This window comes from Saccopteryx bilineata, chromosome 1 (genome assembly GCF_036850765.1).
Source record: "Saccopteryx bilineata isolate mSacBil1 chromosome 1, mSacBil1_pri_phased_curated, whole genome shotgun sequence".
NCBI lineage: Eukaryota > Metazoa > Chordata > Mammalia > Chiroptera > Emballonuridae > Saccopteryx > Saccopteryx bilineata.
The window spans coordinates 260,428,792-260,436,307 of record NC_089490.1 but is presented as its reverse complement, the minus strand read 5'-3'; the positions used below and the strand labels follow the sequence as shown (position 1 = coordinate 260,436,307).

Below are 7,516 nucleotides of genomic sequence, written 5' to 3'. Positions count from 1 at the left end.
TTGGGTGATGGGTATACAACATAATCAACTTTCCAAATGATGTGGAGATATTTGTCCAAAATCTATGTACTCTAGTTGACCAATGTCAACCTGTTAAGTTTAATTGTCTGAATAAAAATAAATAAATTTAAAATAAAAAGAAAAGTGTTGTTAAGCCTGACCCAGCAGTGGCACAGTTGATAGAGCATTAATCTAGGACACTGAGGACCCAGGTTCAATATCCTGTGGTCACCAGCTTAAGTGAAGGCTCACCAGCTTAAGTACTGGGTCACCAGTTTGAGTGTGCAATCACTAATATGACCCCATGGTCGCTGACATAAGCCCATGGTCACTGGCTTGAGCAAGGGCTCACTAGCTCGGCTGTAGCCCCCTAGTCAAGACACATATGAAAAAGCAATCAATGAACAACAAAAGTGCTACAACTACAAATTGATGCTTCTCTTCTCTCTCCTGTCTGTCTGTTTCTCTCTATCCTTTGCTTTAAAAAAAAAAAAAAGTGCTGCCAGCCTTTTGAAAATCCATCCCCAAAATCTCCCAAGGGGTGGATTTGGGATGTCCTGCTGCCCACCTGAGGGTAGGACTCGCATTCTGACTTTCTGACTCAGCTTCTGCCTATAGCACATTTGCTTTTCAAAGAGTTTGCCAGGGCTGCAGAGAGAATTGAAGGAATATTGATGATAGAACTGAGCTTTTATCAAAAGCTGCTTCCTATAATTGCCCAAACTGAGTTCTTCCCTTATTGCTGACTGACCCCAGGTTCCCCTCAAGTAAAAGCCAGTAAAGTCATTCCTGGGCCTTTTTTACATGCAAATGTTAAACACTCTGGATAGCTAGGATAAGGAGGCTAAATTCATTCATTTATTCACTCAGCCCATATTTATTAAGTACTTAAAATGTGCCAGACTCAAAAGTAGAACTTACTTCTTAATCACTAGTTGTAATGTTTGTTTGCAGAAATAACCAAGAGGTCTTTTTTTTTTATTTTAAGAAGAAGTGCTGGGCCACTGGTGGTATAGTAGATAAAGCAGCAAATGCTAGAGTTGCTGGTTCAATGCCCTGAAGTCAACAGCTCTGAGCACAGCTCATCAGCACGGGGTCACTGGCTCAAACAAGAGAATCAAGGGCATCGTCTGCACAATCACAAAGCTCTCCAGCTTGAGCCCAAAAGTAGCTGGTGTGAAAAGCCCAAGGTCATTGGCTTGTACAAGGGGACACTGGCTCAACCCTAGTCAAGGCATGTACGAGAAGCTCAATGCACAACTAAAGTGAAAGCAACTATGAGCTGATGCTTCTCACTCTCTCTCTCTCTCTCTCTTCCTGTTCCCCTCTCAACACAATAAAATAAATAATTAATTAATTAATTAAATAGGAAAGAAAAAAGAAGTATGCCATGAGCTTGCAGATGGAAGAACCACTTTTCTCCCCTCTTGGCACCTCTAAGATAAGTTCCATGGCGGGGGTCGGGGGAGGGGTTGGAACACTGACTCATTTTCAAACTGCTAACAACACTGATTGCTTTGGATTAAATCTGGTACAGCACAGAATAACTCATAGCTTTCCAGAACCACCTACACCTAGAACCCATGTAAGTACAACTTTACTTAGAACATTTTCTGCCTGACTTGTGGTGGCACAGTGGATAAAGCATTGACCTGGAAATGCTGAGGTCACTGGTTCAAAACCCTGGGCTTGCCTGGTCAAGGCACATATGGGAGTTGATGCTTCCAGCTCCTCTGCCCTGTCTCTCTCTCCTCTCTTTCTCTGTCTCTCTCTGTCTCTCTCTCTCCCTCTCTGTCTCCTCTCTAAAATGAATAAATAAAATAAAAATTTAAAAAAAAAAAAAAAAAGAACATTTTCTAAAATACATACCTGTGCAGCAGAGTATTTTTTTAAATGGATTTTAAACACATTCCGAGGTTAACTTTCCATGCAATCCTGGGCTCTCTCAATTGACACAGGTAACCAACAAGACCCAATATCAGAAACCAGTCAAAATAATATGATTGGTGCTCACCTTGGCAGCACAGAAACTAAAACTGGAATAATACAGAGGAGATGAGCAGGGCCCCTGCACAAGGGTGACTCACAAATTCAGGAAATGTTCCATATTTTTCTGTTGGCTAGTGCAGTTGAGTGGTGAGCCGATACTAAACCCCAGCTTAGGAAACAGGGTTGCTCTTCATGTGAATGACTCTGTGCCGAAAACATGGAATCAGAAAAGAAGAAAATAATCATAATAATAATATGACTGATCTTTTTAATCTTTTGAAAATTCAGTCGAATTGCCATCATTCTTGTTCTATAAAGTGGGCAAGAATTTCTTGTCCATTTTTTTAGGATTCAAATTTATTCTTCATTGCTGTATTGACAAAGTAATGCAATTATAATAAAAAGAAGTTCTATTTGAACAGTCCTTGCTAGTTTATAAAACACTTTATAGTTTACAAAAGCAATTTCTCATTTTATCAAAGCATTTTAACATACATTCAACAACTATTAACCTTCAACAACTATTAACCTCCTAACAGGTTTTCCTGGTGCCTAACACAGTACTTGGTGGACAAAGAATAAGAAATGGTCTCTGCCCTCAAGAAATCCAGAGTCTAAGACAAGCCAACAATAACGTGATGTAAGTGTAATAGAGAAATATAAAGGTATAGTGATAGAAAAAGGATAACAGACATATTTGTGGTCCTTCCAGCGTACCAACGGTAAAGGGGTTTGGGAGTGGCAACTTCTGCTTCTTCGGCTTGCGGAGCCGATGGCACAGCTAGCAATTCGGTTGGTTTCCTTTTTGCACACTCAGCCACGAGTGTGTTAAACTCAGAGGCTAAGCCACTTTCCTCCTCAGTGGAGGGGGGTGAATAGGGGAGTAGGGGCTCCTCAGGGAGAGGGGTAGCCTGTAATATTTTTGGAATAGGGGGAGGGTCCTTGGCGGGAGATGGCTAGTAGGGCAGGAGTGAGACCAAGAGGGAAGGTTTGCCCTTCAGGTACTTTCGCTGAACGGATGCACCAGAGAGCTCGGGCCCAAGTATCGGGGTCTCAAAGAGGCATGTCCCTTAGCCAAGGGTTGAAACCTGAGAGGATCTCCCAGTAGGTACAAAGATCCTTTTCACTAACTTTAATCCACCTACTCTGCAATAGGGCATAGAGGGCTCGAGCTTGCGGGGCTCGGGAGTGAGGGAGAAGGTTTCCTATTGCAGAGGGTCGCTCACCCATCCCTTGGATGCGGGTTGGGTCCCTGTTCAGGCACCAAAATGTGGACAAGGCCCACCGGGGGTGAGGACAACGGAGATGCAGAGACCCGACTCCGGGGACCAGGTTCAGTGACACAGATCCGATTTATTCAGGAAGTAAGCTAGCTTATATACACAGGTTCAGCCTATAGGGTGTTACAGCGTGTTCCTCACAGCCAATGACTGAAAAGGTCAGGGAGCTGCCTGGTTGGCGCTGAGTTACTTCCTTACAGTGGACAAGCTCCTTACTGGGTGTGCCTAGGAGGGTTTCAGGTGCTAGAGTATTCTCATAGCATTGCATCAGCCACAGCTGCTAGGAATGTGCTCTGTGCTCTACCTACACATATTATGTATTCAAAACTTAAAATGAAATTCAGGGGCAATCTGTCCACTTATAAATCCCTAGTCATCAGAATATCTTGCTATATGTGTATGGATAGAAACATAATGAAATATTTTTGATGGTGGTGCAAGACTGGGTATGGCAGCTCTTATGGTAGAAGAGATGGCAGCAGAAGTGATAATGATGGGTCTTGGAAGACTTGGTCATTTCTTGGTTGATCAGAATTGATGTCCTTTTTTTGTTAAGGACAGATCCCCAGCCATTCCTGAAACATCTCCTTCATAGCATGACAATCCAGTGATTCACCATAGAGCAAATTGACACACAACCACAGCAATGACCACCATAAAATATTAGTATGGTAAGTCTCCGAGTGACAAACATGCAATTTACATACAATTTATACTTACGAACAGAATGCCATAAGGGCTATTGGTATTCAACTGCAGTTGGACATCAGTGCAAATGGTATCATAGTTACTGACTCCCATGGCAAGGAACTAACCAAAGAAGACCTTATGAACTAGAGCAGCAAATGATAGTATTTAGGGAATAAAACAGGGACCTAGACACTCCAGAACCAAAATAATTTTCTACAAAAGAGTTAGCTGATATTTTTGTCTCACTGAAGCAGGAATGGCAGTTAGATAAGCAAGGTCCTGATACAGAGAGGTTCACCAAAGGTTACCGTACAGTTGCCGAAGTCCTCAGATGCTATAGGGCCATTTACAAGAAAAAAAAAGCTCTGTACAAACCTCCCTTGATACCTACTTCAAGAAACTGACTCCAGCAGCAGAATCAAACCCTGACTCTCTAACACCAGTCCCATTCTCTCCAACAAGTCCATCACCTTCCGTATCATCCACGCTTGTTCAAAGTTGTATTTTAAAATGTTTAAGTATTTATATGCACAGAAACGTAAAAATGAGGACTCTGTTAAGACAAACATCTAAGTTGCATTTAATAGGTAAATGAACCTATTACATACAAATTCAACTTAAGAACAAACCTATAGGACCTATGTCATTCATAACCCAGGGACTGCCTGTAATGACTAATTATTTGGTAACAAATCATGTGCTAAAGAACTGATAGTGAGTGGCCACTTAGAAATGTGCCTAAGTGTTAAAAAAATATATATCAAGCTCTCTACTCAAGCCTACTTTAGATTACTTAAGCACCATTTGCATGAATAGGAGAGGCAACAATAATTTTGAAGAGGGTAAGAAAGCCAGGCAGAGGAGGAAGAATCTAGACACAAATTGAAAGCAGATGACACAACCCCATGGCTCAGGCAGCCCCCCAAGAACAAGCATGAAATAAGGTTCTTGCAGAAAGGCGACTCAGAAAGAAAAAAAAAATGGTTGTAATAAATCCTAACAAAAGCCAACAAAAGAAAATGTTGGACAATTTGTTGGATAAATATTCAGTAAGCCTGATCCACCTTACAGCACTGTTGTAAAGAACAGCTAATAAAGAAAAGATTGTCAAGGACACTGCAAACACAGAAGAACTAACCAATAATAAGAACATTAATAATAAGGAAGGGCCAAGGAATGAAACCAGTCCCATCAGGACCAAAGATGTTGAGCAACCAGCCCAGAAATAAAGAAAACAGATATGAGTGCCTGGAGGTGGTGCAAACAAACAAGAACCAAAATACTTTTTGCTCTTAATTTTTAAAAAGAAGACAAGTTTACAGGGTATAAGACTATAAATAAATATTGGCCAATGGGCTATTGCTGTTCCCTGGAGGCAGCTCCCTTTGAAATGGCTTCCTAGATGAGGGGGTGTGGGAGTTGCAGGCTCCTACTCCCCTCCCTAGAGCTCACTGTCCATGACAGGAAGGCTTCCCTCCCTAGTCTTGAAGATTTGGAATTGGAAAAAACACTGGAAGGAATCCAAAGCTGTGGTTCATTTCATTCTTTCATTTCCTGCCGTTGCCAAATGCTGACAATTACAAACAAATGCTGTCTTCACAGATACTTTCTTCTGGATGAATATTCTGCGCATCTTGGTTGCTTATATGTACGTGACTAGAGAAACACTTTCTAAATCCCCAAGTTGACAGGATTGCCATGTAATGATAATGATTATTTAATGTCATCATCACAATGGGCTGCCTGGGTAAATGAAATGCTTGCTGGGTCTAAAGCATTCATTCAAGTGAGGTAAATTAACACTTTCCAGGGTACCCGATTTCCCACTGGGACCCTAAAGAAGTTAATTCATTACTCAGGCGTTCTCCACCCCCAACACTGCTGCCTACCAGCAAGTTCTTCCATTGCTTAACCCGTCAGACTGCTCAGCCAGTATGGAGAAGTCCAAGAGAGATAAGACTGCTGAGAAGGTCCGGGCTCTGGTGATATTGTTAGTCATCTGAAGCTAGCGCAGGAGTGATAATAATCATTATCATAATGCATGTGGATGCACTTTTACAAAGTACTTTTATTGTATAATTCAACCCCTTTGATTCTTACAGTAATCCCTGAGGTATGCAAAACAGGTATTATTTTATTCAGCACCTGGCTATGGCAGCAAGAAAGGCATAGTGGTACTAGCATGGAGGTCAGCCTAGAAGACACAGGGAAGCAGTATAGGGTATAACAGAAAGAGGGAGCAGGCTCCAAAACCAGTAGCCTCAAAAGGATTGAGGGTCTGGGACTAGAGGTCTTGTAGAGGGAGGACACATGGTATGGGGGCAGAAATGAGAAAGGGGCTCAGGTGTATGGGCAGACTAGGTTTCAAAGATTACTGATCTCTGCTGTGTAAAAGATTGCTGTTTCTAAGGCCAGAATAAAAAGAGATGAAAACTCAAATGAATCAAGTAGCTATGATTTGCCAAATGTTTTCCTGTAAGATATTAATTGATATAATCATCACAACTAATCCTCGCAAGGTAGATATTATCAACCCATTTCCTACAGATGAGAAAACTGAGGCTCAAGAAAGTGACATTATTTGCCCAAGGTCTCAGCTACAAACTGGAGAATAGGAGATTCAGGGACTAAAAGAGAGATAAAGCAACACAAGTCTGGTAGCTCTGGCCAGGAATGTTAGCAATATGTTTGGGGCAGCAATAATAAGACGTTAAGAGTTTAAGAATAAGGAACAAAAGCTGTGGGCTCCTTGTGTACTTCCTGCCCTAAAGGTGTATCAGAGGCTGAGCGCCCAGTGCCTGGAGAGGAGTCACCTCTGGCTGAGGTGGGAAAAGTGGAGTAAAAAGCAAGATGATTCCTGGCAAGCATCCCCTTTTACAGATGGGAAACTAAGTCCCAGGGAGCAAGGATCACAAAGCAGTTGGGGAGAAGCTGTTTTTCTTCTGCAGGAGCAAGAGGAAGGTGCAATGTCTGAAAACACAGAAGTCTGGGAGTATCATGACAGCTGGCAAGAAGTTTGCCTAAGGGAAAAGATTCATCCTGGTGATGGCCAGAGATGGTGGAAGGAAGTAGAATGGTTGGAGCCAAAGGAACATCAGAGAGACCCAGGGGAGTGCAACAAACATTCTATTGCTTCTCTGCTGCCGCACATTGGACAAGATACTTTTCTGAGCTTCGTCTGTAAAAGAGTTAATAAAATTCACCTCAAAGTGATTCTCTAAGGATTCAATACCTACAATAATAGTAGAGAGAAAGTCTAAATGGCTCCTGCTATTCTTAAGCATCTGAAGTTTGGATGTTGAGATAGATAGTCTCTGAGGAGGGTAACATAACAGGCAAGAAAGCTTTTGGATTTGGAGTTATCCCCTTCTTTGCATTTAATAATTCCTGTTGAAAACCTACTTTCCCCAATCTGTACGAATTCAACCACTGTCATAAGCAAGATTTTTGATTCTAAGAAGAATCTAGACATCCATTTCAGTGACCTTTTCCTTCTGTAAGACTTAGATAACATGCTTCTTCTCACAAACTAGGAACCATTCTGTTTTAAGTAAAGA

At 41.8% G+C, this 7,516-nt stretch overlaps 1 non-coding gene across 1 annotated transcript; it reads left to right on the top strand.

Annotated features, from left to right (window-relative positions):
* Positions 1-2,006: 2,006 nt before the first annotated feature.
* Positions 2,007-2,113, top strand: LOC136321630 (U6 spliceosomal RNA). Its single transcript, XR_010728776.1, has one exon. It is a non-coding gene; the product is annotated as a U6 spliceosomal RNA (small nuclear RNA).
* The last annotated feature ends 5,403 nt before the right edge of the window (positions 2,114-7,516 follow it).